This window comes from Lipophrys pholis (genome assembly GCF_963383615.2).
Source record: "Lipophrys pholis genome assembly, chromosome: 7".
NCBI classification, from domain to species: Eukaryota; Metazoa; Chordata; class Actinopteri; order Blenniiformes; family Blenniidae; genus Lipophrys; species Lipophrys pholis.
Window position 1 is genome coordinate 1,238,273 of NC_137638.1, and position 12,439 is coordinate 1,250,711.

The 12,439-nt window shown below is 48.0% G+C and overlaps 1 protein-coding gene across 1 annotated transcript in view; it reads left to right on the top strand.

Annotated features, from left to right (window-relative positions):
• The first annotated feature begins 2,408 nt into the window (after window positions 1-2,408).
• Window positions 2,409-12,439, top strand: part of kank1a (KN motif and ankyrin repeat domains 1a) — a 49,243-nt gene continuing 39,212 nt past the window's right edge. Inside the window, exon 1 of the mRNA XM_080467325.1 lies at window positions 2,409-2,593. The gene's annotated coding sequence lies outside the window, so the exon portion shown is untranslated. The remainder of the gene's footprint in view (window positions 2,594-12,439) is intronic.

Sequence of the window (12,439 nt, forward strand, 5' to 3'; positions counted from 1 at the left end):
CCCAGCACAAAGCCAACAGTGATGAAATGAGAGATGTGAGCAGAAGAATAGCAGCCCGGTTGAGTTAGAAAGGTCGTGGACTTTCCATCAGATTTGACGCAGATAAGAAGCTTGAATCAACAGTTCGTCCTTCCTTCTCTTACTGAGATTCACATTCTTCTTTTTCTCAGATTGTAGATTTCCACCGATTTTTACCCTGAAAGTTTAAAAACAACAACTGAAATGCAATGAGACGAGTAACATCCTCAACTTCATCAGGACAACAGAGGATCCAGCTTGTGCTCGTAAATAAAAAGTGTATAAGAAACTTTCTAAGCCGCGTCAGGCGGGTTTTAAAGGTTAAACATGTTTTCTGGCTTCAGTTAAATTCGATTTGGTGGAAAGTCACAGAAAGTCTCTCTGGTTGCAGACCCAGGAACTTTAAAAAGGAAAATCTGCACTGAATGGTTGATCTTTTAGTACAATGATCATTAAGGTTGTGATTCTGATGCTGGTGTTTGGGCTGCGGCGGGAATGGAACCGACACACCGAGAGCCTGTGTGATGGATTTATTTATTTATGTAATGAAATGATGGGTGAGTGTATGAACATCCTCCTCTGGGCCTGGTTCTGCAGGTTTCCTGAGCAGGAAGTCTTTCCTTTCCTCCGTCACCTCCACTTGCTCATGTCATTGGAAATGAATTGAACTTGAAAATATTTAAAACCAAGGAGAATTACTCAGATTACTCCGTACTTATTATCCATGGAGAGAAGCGTTCTGTTTAGCAGAGAAAAGCTTCAGAAGCACACAGACGTTCCTCCAGCAGGGGGGGTGGGGGGGGGGGGGGGAGCTGATTCCTCTCTGGGGCCTGAAGTGGAAGTACAGTGGAGTCCTGAGCTCACTTCTCTCCAGATGTACTTACAGTACTCACACAGACTGGGTATACAGCCTCTGGAGAGTACTCCTCCTGCAGAGAGCTGGCAGCCATTGTTTGGGTCTCACTGTTGCTTCACACCTGCTGCTTGTTTCTACCTGCTGTTGTTACACAACTGAGTTATAAGGATTTAAACTTTATCTGGTAGAAACTGTAGAGTGTGTGTGTGTGTGTGTGTGTGTGTGTGTGTGTGTGTGTGTGTGTGTGTGTGTGTGTGTGTGTGTGTGTGTGTGTGTGTGTGTGTGTGTGTTTTGGCTAAAGTAACACTAAGCTGGATGGATGAGTGAATGATGGATGGATGGATGGATGGACGAGTGAATGATGGATGGATGATGGATAGATGATAGATGATAGATGATAGATGATAGATGATAGATGATAGATGATAGATAAATGAATGAATGAATGATGGATGGATGAATGATGGATGGATGGATGGATGATGGATAGATGATGGATGGATGGATGGATGGATAGATGAATGGATGAATGAATGATGGATGAATGATGGATGGATGGATGGATAGATGATAGATGATAGATAAATGAATGAATGATGGATGGATGGATGGATGAATGAATGATGAATGAATGATGGATGGATGGATGGATGAGTGAATGATGGATGATGGATGGATCTGCTCTCAGAGGCTAGAAGTTCCTGATGTCATTGCAGAATCTGCCACCTGATGGCAGTATCGGACCATCAGTCCCGTTGTGGATTTTTCTCCTTTTCAAACCTGCAGAAACGAGTGACGGAATTCTGTTTGATATTTAAATGAGCTCCACGTTTTTATATTAGTCTAAATTTGTGGCTGAAATGATATTTGATATGTTTAATAAAAATCTCTTCAATGTTTGGACAAGTAAACTGTCAAATTGTTAAACGTGTGTATTTTTCCTTCATCCCGTCGTTTTCCACTTTAGTTCGAATCAAGTTCGAGTCCAATAACAAGGTCCCAGGTGATTGACAGCACTCAGAACCAACAAGGGTTAAGCCCCGCCCCCTTTTGAACAACTCACCTTCTAACATCAAATCCTCTCTAATCTAATTTTTAAATAGTGATCAGTCTAATTGATCCTTTATTAGTCTTTTGAATTTCTTAAATAATTATAGATGTTTTTAGTGTTTGAACCAATGGTTTTATAATTACAACTAACTTTCTTTGTATAAGAAGAAATAATTACAAAATAATGCAACGTAAAGTGTCTGAGTGTCCAGAAAAGCGCTTTATAAAACCTATGTATTATTATTATTATTATTATTATTATTATTAATAATGTGTGTGTGTGTGTGTGTGTGTGTGCGTGCGCGGTCTTCACCTGAGAAAGTAGGCCAGGGAGGATCTGCAGGTAAGCCCCACCTGTGTGCTTGTGTGTGAATTTGAGTGCGTGTGCGCGTGTACGTGTGCGTGGGAGGTTGAGCCTACGGGAGTGTGCGCGCCCCCTGCGCCCCCTGCTCACTGCGCATGCGCCGCTCTCCTCCGCTCCGCCGCTCAGTCTCTCGGTACAAAGACTCCGGACGGTCGCGTCGCTCGTCACCGGGATAAAAGTGCAGGTCGAGGCGGACGTGGCGGCTTTTCCTGCTCCGTTCTCCCTCCAACGACTTCCCCGGGGAGGACGGCGAGTTTCCGGGGCTGAGCTCCAGCGGCGGTCCGGGTCCGGAGACACTTTGTCCGGTGAGTGAGTCGCTCCTGCAGCCCGAGGGGGAGAGGCTCCGGAGTCCGGGGAGAGAAGCTCCGGAGCCCGGGAGGAAAAGCTCCGGAGCCCGGGGGGAGAAGCTCCGGAGCCCGGGAGGAGAAGCTCCGGAGCCCGGGGGGAGAAGCTCCGGAGCCCGGGGGTGAGAAGCTCCGGGTGTTTGAGGCTGATGTCGGTGTTCGTCGGGGAGGGTTTAGTGATCTCAATCCCATGAAGCGCTGCTCGTTAAGCGGGATTATGGTTAAAGTTGGCCGGCCTGTTGCACCTGCTGCTCCCCGGACAGACTGCACCGTGTCCGGGAAGAAGCAGGACTTTGAGCCCCAGACGGAACGGAAACGATCTGAAGCCGCTCCTGCACTTATATGTCAACTTTTAAAGTCTGCACGGTTTGATTCTTGCTACTCAACAACCTCATGGTTCCTCCAAATGAAAACCTTAAAACTGAATGAGAGTCCAGAGAGCAGAGTGTTTCTCCCACCATGTGGTCCTGGACTCCTTCTTAACCAAACAGCTTTAGAATATTAACATAACGTTTATAAAACCACTGTAAATAACGCTTTTGATAAAACTCTAAAACAAAACGGTGTTTCAGTCAAATATACAATTTAAAAACACTTTTAGGCTAATAAATGCTTAATTTTGTTTGTACATTTCTATTTAAGTGTTTTATCATTTAAAATTCTATTAACATTTTAAATGAACAAAAAACTACTTTTAAACACGTCTTCAACTTAAAGTATTTTAAAAATACATTTCTATATGTATATAATGTATGCCGTTTAGGAATCATAACGTTTCAAAGAAAGATGTTTATATTTATGGAGGCAAAACCAAGTGTTTATGTTTTTAACATGTTAAATCCTGTAACGATCGATTTGATGTCAAACAAACAGAACAAGACACTTTGGAGGCAGTTTGAGTCCTGGAAGACTCTTCTTCTCCATCTTATGTGTTTTCCTGCTGAAACACCTGGTCACATTCCACTGTTTACACCCGAGCTTCCGCCGGACCATGGCGTGTTTCCGTCTGAACTTGGCGTGTTTCCGTCTGACCATGGCGTGTTTCCGCCGGGCCATGGTGTGTTTCCGCCGGGCCATGGCGTGTTTCCGCCGGGCAATGGCGTGTTTCCGTCTGACCATGGCGTGTTTCCGTCTGACCATGGCGTGTTTCCGTCTGACCTTAGCGTGTTTAAGTCTGACCTTGGCGTGTTTCCGTCTGACCATGGCGTGTTTCCGTCTGACCTTAGCGTGTTTCCGTCTGACCTTAGCGTGTTTCCGTCTGACCGTGGCGTGTTTCCGTCTGACCATAGCGTGTTTCCGCCGGGCCATGGTGTGTTTCCGCCGGGCCATGGCGTGTTTCCGCCGGGCCATGGCGTGTTTCCGCCGGGCCATGGCGTGTTTCCGCCGGGCCATGGCGTGTTTCCGCCGGGCAATGGCGTGTTTCCGCCGGGCCATGGCGTGTTTCCGTCTGACCATGGCGTGTTTCCGTCTGACCATGGCGTGTTTCCGTCTGACCTTGGCGTGTTTCCGTCTGACCTTGGCGTGTTTCCGTCTGGCGATGGCGTGTTTCCGTCTGGCCATGGCGTGTTTCCGTCTGACCATGGCGTGTTTCCGTCTGACCATGGCGTGTTTCCGTCTGACCATGGCGTGTTTCCGCCGGGCCATGGCGTGTTTCCGTCTGGCGATGGCGTGTTTCCGTCTGGCGATGGCGTGTTTCCGTCTGGCCATGGCGTGTTTCCGTCTGGCCATGGCGTGTTTCCGTCTGACCATGGCGTGTTTCCGTCTGAACTTGGCGTGTTTCCGTCTGACCATGGCGTGTTTCCGTCGGGCTTTAGCTGGTTTTGGGGCATTTCCAGGGGGGGGGGGACTTGGGGTGGGGGGGTAGATAATACCTGCATTGTGAATGAGGCACTTTTTAAAATGAGATTCTTGGGCTTCCAGTGTGACCCGTCTTGGCCGATCCTCTTCTCTGCAGCTGCGTCTCCTGAGAGCAGGTTACAGACGGAGCGTTCATCGGAGGAGGAACTTCAGCCTGGTGAGGCTCCGGTGCTTCAGCTCAACTGTGGCTGAAGCCGCGAGGCAAACATGGAAGTTTTCCAACGACACGGTAGAAATGTGGAGTTTCATGAGTTTGTTGTTGTGGACTCATCGTCTGGAGTCGAACCGTTTGCTTCACCACGATTGTCCGTGTATTAGTGCAGCGTTTGGTTCTGGTGAACGATGAGCCGTCGTAGCAGGAAGAAGCTTTCGGTTCTGGAGCGCCGGGTTGTTTTTGTGCGGGACAGTTTGTACTGTACACATGGTTTTATCTGAGGGCTTATCTGTCTGTTTATGTGTCGGTGCTGTGAAGCTTGGAAGACGTTTCGTTCCTCGGTGGAGACGGACAGATTCATCGTCTGTTATTATGAAAGTTTAGTCTTATTTTGGTGGTTCTGTCGGTTCCAGGTTCAAAATGGATCAAACTCGGGTCACAAGGCCCATCGTTTGCTAATGAATTTGGCTTTTTGGCTTTTAATGAGTTTTCGTATCGGCAAGTTGCTAAAGGTTAGTACTCGAACCCCCCCCCCCCCCCCCCCCCGAGGCTTAGTGTTCAGTCTGTACATAGTACTCGTCTTACGGAGGCAAACAGCGTTTCATAGCTGGTTTCCCACCGAAACATAAGCTGATCTGGTGGCGGGGCGACCCGGCGTAGCGTGGTACATCAGGCTTAGGGGGGTGTGTGTGTGGGGGTGGGGGTGGGGGGGTGTGAGAGACTTGGCCCGTCGCCAACATATGGTGGAGGCCTCGCAATTAACACCTTGGTGAGAAGACCCTCGTTCAGGAGATGAAAGCGGCGACCTCCTCTGTTAAGATGTGCCACCCCCCTGCTATAACCCCCCCTGCTACACCCCCCCTGCTATAACCCCCCTCCTCCAGGGTCCACATGGATCCAGCCTTGATGGGATCCTCATCCAGGTCTCTGTAATTTTCCCTCCACCCGGAGGTGTAATTTCACATCTGTGCACACTTTCTGCTCTCGGCGTCTCCAGCTCGAAATAGAAAAACTCCTCGTCGCCACGAAAACCTGAATTCCTCCCCGATAACCTCGGAGGCAGCGAGTCTTACTGGCCGACTGGAGGAGGAGACCGTTGTTGCAGCTGCTCGGGGTTTAACATGCAGGATGGGATCCGCCCCCCGTTATTATAAGATCCCCAGATTCCACCAAACAATGACGGGAGCGTTCAGACGTTCGTCTTCAGGCGGTGCAGAGCGACGGATCGGAAGGCACGAAGCCCGTCGCCAGGCCTGCGCTGTAGAGTTAGACATAGTAGAACCAACCGGGACGGGAGCGCCGGCCCCCGCGGAGGTTCAACAGTCGCTTGTTGCAGCAGCCGGAAGTCCTTGTTCCCCCGATCAAAGCTCCGACAGAATCGCTGTCAAATCTTTCCTTGTTGTGTTCAGAAGCTTTTCAGAGTCTGAGCCGCCTCAGTGGATCCTGGGACTTTGTCTGGGCCCAGTATGCAACTTTTTCTTTTTTTCTTTTTCTTTTTCTGGCGCACAGCTTCCACATTTCTTTCTCTTGAATGAAAGTCACAAGTAAACACAAACAAAAGGTTGATGTTACGCCGCTATCCTCATGAGTCGTTAAACGTTTCCTCCAAACGGGAGATCGTCTCACTTTAAAAGCTTTTTTCTTGCTTTACTTGTATGTTTTGGCGTTCTCCAGTCTGGGTTCTCCAGTCTGGGTTCTCCAGTCTGGGTTCTCCAGTCTGGGTTCTCCAGTCTGGGTTCTTCCGGCGTTAGTGTTGGAGCCGTGTGTGTGTGTGTGTGTGTGTGTGTGTGTGTGTGTGTGTGTGTGTGTGTGTGTGTGTGTGTGTGTGTGTGTGTGTGTGTGTGTGTGTGTGTGTGTGTGTGTGTGTGTGTGTGTGTGTGTGTGTGTGTGTGTGTGTGTGTGTGTGTGTGTGTGTGTGTGTGTGTGTGTGTGTGTGTGTGTGTGTGGTACAAACACTAGAGCTACACTCGGTAGAGCGCAGACCTTCACCAACGCCATATTTGTTTACAGAACTTAATTAGCATCACTAGCATGTTAGCCGTTAGCTCATATCGATGCTAACTAGCCTGTCAGGTAGCTACATCACTGTGAAACACTGAGCGTCTCCATGGCAACAGACGCTGATCTCCTTTGATCTCCATGAGGAGCCTCTCATCCACTTTGTATGGAACATTTATTCACAGTTTTTTGGGGGATTTATTCCTAAGCGGTTAGCCGCTAACGTCCTAAAATCTAATCGACTGGTCCTTGATGATGACAAATCATCCCTGAAGATTTCATGCAAGTAGGAAGAGTAGTTTTTGTTAGTGAAATACATACGTCCTTACAAACAAACCAATAAATAATTGAATGCACGCAGCGGAAAACCTTACTTTCTCGCTTAACTTTCGTTGGTGAAGGTAACAACCAACAGCACCAACTAGTGGCCTGGCATGCTGACGACATCATTTTTCATTGTTTACGTTGTTGCCTTGTAACCGTGAAACTTTTCTGAAATGAAACTGCCAAGGCGAAGCGTTTTAACCTGAAACTCTGTGTAAATGGTTTACGGAGTAGCACGGGTACTGGAAGTGAGTATTGTGTGTTTGTCTCCAGAGCCCAGCAGCCCTGGAAGTTCTAACTTTCCCTGTGTTCCTAAGTAGCTCCTCTCTTCCTGTGTCCACAAGCCTGATGAGCGGAAGTCGCTGATGTAGACCCGATAAGCTTTTCCCCCCTGGAGGGCGAGGCGCAGAGTTTCTCCACCAAACTCAAAGTGTGTCGGCTGGACTTTCCCCTCGCCGTGTCGCCTCGCGGCCAGACGCTCTGCCGTGAACTGGTCCGTGTTGTTTACCGGTGAGCCGCAGGGCTTTTCGCGGTCGCCGGCGTAGGGAGGATTGCCGGGTGACTCGCTCCAGCGTGCCTCGGCTTGAGCGCGCCAGATTCCCTCCACTGGGGAGAAAATGGTGGCGGCGAACATGAAAGAGGGAAGGTACGGCCCTGCGCGGTCGGGATTAACCTCGACTAAACCCCGAAGTGTGTTTCACAAAGACGTTTTGTTTCCTGGTATGTTAATCCCTTTCTTTCAGTCACGCTTCCTCCCGCTCTGCGAGGAGAGGATCGTTGGCACACGTCACCGATTCTACATCAGCTTCTTCAGCTCCACTTCCACTCGGCTAATTTGTGAAAATGTCCTGAGACGCGACTCGGAGGTGATCCGATGATTCCCATTAATTACACACTGGAGAGCTGCTTGACGAGGCTTGTAGAGGTCGATTTAGTCCGCAGAGGGAGGATCTGTGAAAACACAAGATCCACAACCTCTTTAACAAAAGTCATGACATCATCATATTCCTGAACGTTCCGCTCGTTTTAATGTTCCAACGGACGCTGATCTCCTTTGATCTCAGCTTCTTTCTTTGCAGTGGTAATGGTATGGACTAGCTGAAACCAGCAGGTGGCGGTAGTGAGACTTTATGGACGCAAACAGCGGTTAAACTCAAAACAAGCAGCCTCTCCCGTCTGCTTTGTATGAGACATTCTTGTAACTTTATTTATTTCTAGAACAGTTTTAAAACAACTGAATTGTTAATAAAAGTTGTAGCAACATATTCCTGACCGTTCTGCGCGTGTTGCTGTGCTCTTAGTCTCCGTGCTCCCGGCGGTGTGGGACTCGTTACTCGCAAGAAAGGAAAAGTCAGAAAAAAGACAATAAAATGAAACGGCTGTCTGGGAGAGTAATCTGGCGCCCTGCCAGAGGCAGACACAACAACAATAAATAAAACATGTCTGGACGCTAAACGTCATGAACGATCGTGTCTTTAAACGATTGAGGTTTTATGAATAAATCCACCAATTATCTCAGGATTACGACGGCATAACAGTAAAACGGTGTAACTGTGGTGCTGTGGGAGGCGTGTCCAACACTGAGACATTGATTGTCTTTTAATGGAAATGGCGCAGGTTCGATTCCCCTCCTCCCAACCTTTCCACGTGCTGTAGTGTCCTTGAGCAAGTCACTGAAAGTGAGAGTTCTTGTCTTTGAGCAGTTTTGCACAGGAAGGGATTGTTGCACACTTCCTGGAACGTTGCCAAAGGTTCGTCAATCACGATCTTTTGTCTGTCGGAGACGACGGTTATGAGCGAACCCCTTCAACACCTCCCTCTCACAAACATGGAGGCGCTGCGTGTCGGAGGGGAGGGTCATTAACCCGTCTGTCTCTCGTCCGCTAAGCAGGACAAGGCAGCTGCCAGTCGGGGCTGCAGTGATACTGTGATGATCCCTCAGCTATGCGGGCGTGCTCAGACTTTTACTTGTCGCGTCGTAACATTCCTCAAGGAGGCAGTTTGGGCAGCGATTCAATTTATCCAGAACTCGGGGTTTCCTGGAAAGGGTTAACCAGGGAGGGACGCATGGCCGGCGTCGAACCAGCGGGACAATTTGAGTTTTGCAGTTTTACAGAAGCTCATCGTTTCAGACTTTTATTGAGCTGCTCCTTCTGAAAACATTTAGTTTGCTTTATTCACAGTGTGTGGGTGAGTGGAAGGGTCACCTCCACCCACAGCCTCCAGTCGGTTCAGTGCAGGTTTTAGTTCCTTCCTGCATCAGCAGACCTGAATCTAATGATGATGTCATCACCAAGGTTGTGAAAAAGCCCGATAACGAGCCCCTCATTGCAGACAGGTGTGTTGGAACTGGGAGGAGCTAAACTCTGAGCCCTCCAGGACCGAGCCTGGACACTTCCTGGTTTACGGGAATGAGACTGACCGACGTGCTCAAAGGGACTCTCTGTTTAACAAACTTCCTCGATGTATTGGTGACACAGGAGTGGAACACCGAAAACACAACCCGAAACCATTTTTATACAGTTAAATTCTCAGAGCAGAGCTGCCTAATTGTGGGAGGAGTCAAAGGGAGGGCCGACCTTGATTGGGATTGGCTAAACCCCCGATGACACTATATAGGGTTTGATTTCTGATTGGCTGGTTGGAGCAACACACTTTTTAAAAGCTGAAACAAGCCAGGGAGAGAGAGGACAGACTGTCTTCACTTCTGGGACGTCAGTCCAGGTATGGGGACGAGTAGTACTGCTGGAGAACCTTCAGGAAGTGAATTTTACATAGTGTGACCCTTTAAAACTCCATAACCTTGTATGAATGCATCAATAGTGTATTCGAAGAAAACACACGGTGGTTTTACGGAGTACTCTCCAGGCCCTGGAGAACTATGTATTTGCTCGACAGGCGACGAGTGGTGGCGTTGAGTTTGTGTGTCCTGGGGACGGTGGACGAAGCTTTCTGTTTGGGTTTTAATCCTCGCCCTGGTGTTGATGGAGGGACCTCGTATCTCCGCACATCTTCTTGTTTCAATTTTTCCGTCTGAAACGACTTCAATAGTCCAGAAAACTACAATAAAGTGTTTCCAGCTCTGAAGCTTCTCACTGAGAATGTCTGAGTCGGCGTTTGCTGGCAGTTGGTAGTTGAATGCTATTGGTTTGTTTGCTTTGGGGGGGGCAGCAGAGGAGTCCCTCCTGATCTGGGTTTGTCTGTGACCAGGGATGTTTACGGCTGGCGGCACAGCAGCCTCGGCCTGCCGGTCACCAGCCTGCTCAGGTTACAGCCTCCCTCGCCGTTGTCGGGTTACAGAGCCGCCGGCTGAGAAACGTCTCCGGGTTAATCCATCCTTCCTCTGCCTGGGGAGTTAACGGGAGGAGCTTCACTGAGCGAGGCCGGTGAGTACAAGCGACGGCTCGTGATGCAGACGACGCCTTTTTTTGTATAGAAATCTACATTTTGAATTCCGACGGCTCCGAACTCCTTCGACTTTATTCTCAACCCAGAAAACCATCAACTTTATGGGAAAACAAAGACAAACGGGAAACTAGTTAGCAGCTTTACATGTGAAAATCTGAAGGTGAATGAATATTCTGCTTTCCGCTCTGGATTTTCCCATTTTAGTATCTCACAAGCATCTTTACCTTTTGCGTCTTTCCTCTGGTAGAAACGGGAACACTGAGAATCAGAAGTGACACGTTCAGTGAAATAAGTGGAAAAGCTCGGTAAAGGTAAAACCATTACCGCGGAACATTAAACAGTCACGACACGTCAGGACTTAAAGGAACTTTCTCGAAGCAGTGAGATTCATTACCACAGTTAAACGCCTTATTTTAATTCACTGAAGTGAAGCAAAGCCCCATTTCTTATATTTAAGCTAAGATTTGAAGCTTTACTTGTTTTATTTTTTTTTACTTCTGCAGTGTTCTCTGAGACAATAGAACCCTAAAAGGTAAAATCTAAACTGAGACACCAAAGGAGACAGACGTCTCATATGAGTCTGTATTGAAGGCCCTCTGCCAGTTTCTTAAATTCCCGTCTCATCTACAGACAAACTTCATCAAGAAGCACAATCGACCTGAAAGTGACACTGTTGGTATCTGACCTGGTTTAGGGCGTTTTTCCACCGGTACCTCCTCGGCCCGACTCGCCTCAACTCTGCTTTGTTTGTTTTTCCATTTCAATACGGTACCACCGCGGTGTGGGCGGAGTCATCAAAGCTTTTCCCCGTCGTGCACAAGTGATCACTGCCGATAGAATCTGTGTCTCCTGATGTGGAGTGAACATGTATTCTGAAGAGTGGAGCCACAACTCCACCTTGGAGTGATCTCCTAGGTGGAGATTATTAATATTACAAAATGTGGATTGTTACGGTCGTGCTTCACTGTTCGGTGTTTCGGTTTTACTGGTGCCCCTGTTAATTGGTGATTCTAACAACGTTCTCCAGCACAGCTTCGGGTTCTGGTCTGGTTTTTAACATCTGCTGTGAAAAGGAGACGCTGGAGGAAGAAGGTCACCAGTTAACAGGGGAGCCAGTTAATCCTAAACACCGGTGGTATCGTGGCTCGGAGACCCCCTGAGCCTGGTAATGTGTCGCTGAACCCTCTGGTCACCACCAGACAAAAAAACGTCTGCAGCTCCTCGCTGCTCCACTGGTTGATTTCTGAGCGTCTCTTTGGTTCTGATCGGGCTGAACGAGACGCCCTCCGACTCACCTGTCAGCTCCACATTCTTCGTTTGGCATTCTTCATTTTGTGGGGCTTCTACACCAAACAAGTTTTCCATGAATCCACATGTAGAAACTGGATATTTAAATGAGTGATATTGTAGAGTACTGCCATCATTGTGTCACTTGTGTTGCCAGATCTTTGGTCTTTTCATTGTACAGCCTGTACACAGCAGAGACTGTTATCACTGCACTGTGTGTGGCGAGCGTGATGTGGATGATAGTGGAGTATTTGTGCTTTGTACTTCTAAATGGCAATTCTCTTTCTGTTCTTGGACTCAGCTTTAACCAGACCGCAATGTTTGTTACCTGCCAACGACAGTTGGGCGAGAAGGTTATGTTTTCGTCTACATTTATTTATTTGTTGGTTTGTATGTTTGTATTTTACCAACTTTTCGCAAAAACGACTCACCCGAATTCCATGAAATCTTCAGGGATGATTTGTCATCATCAAGGACCGATCCATTAGATATTAGGACGTTAACGGCTAAACGTTTCCCAATAAATCCTGAAAAACTGTGAAAAAATGTCCCGTACAAAGCAGACGAGAGAGGTACCCCGTGGAGATCAAAGGAGATCAGCGTCTGTTGCCATGGAGACGCTCTCTGCTCAGTGTTTCGCAGTGATGTAGCTACCTGACAGGCTAGTTAGCATCAATATGAGCTAACAATGCTAACTCAGTTCTGCAAACAAATGTGGCGTTGGTGAAGTTCTGCGCTCTACCGAGTGTAGCTCTAGTTTGTCTTTTGATCGTGTGTGT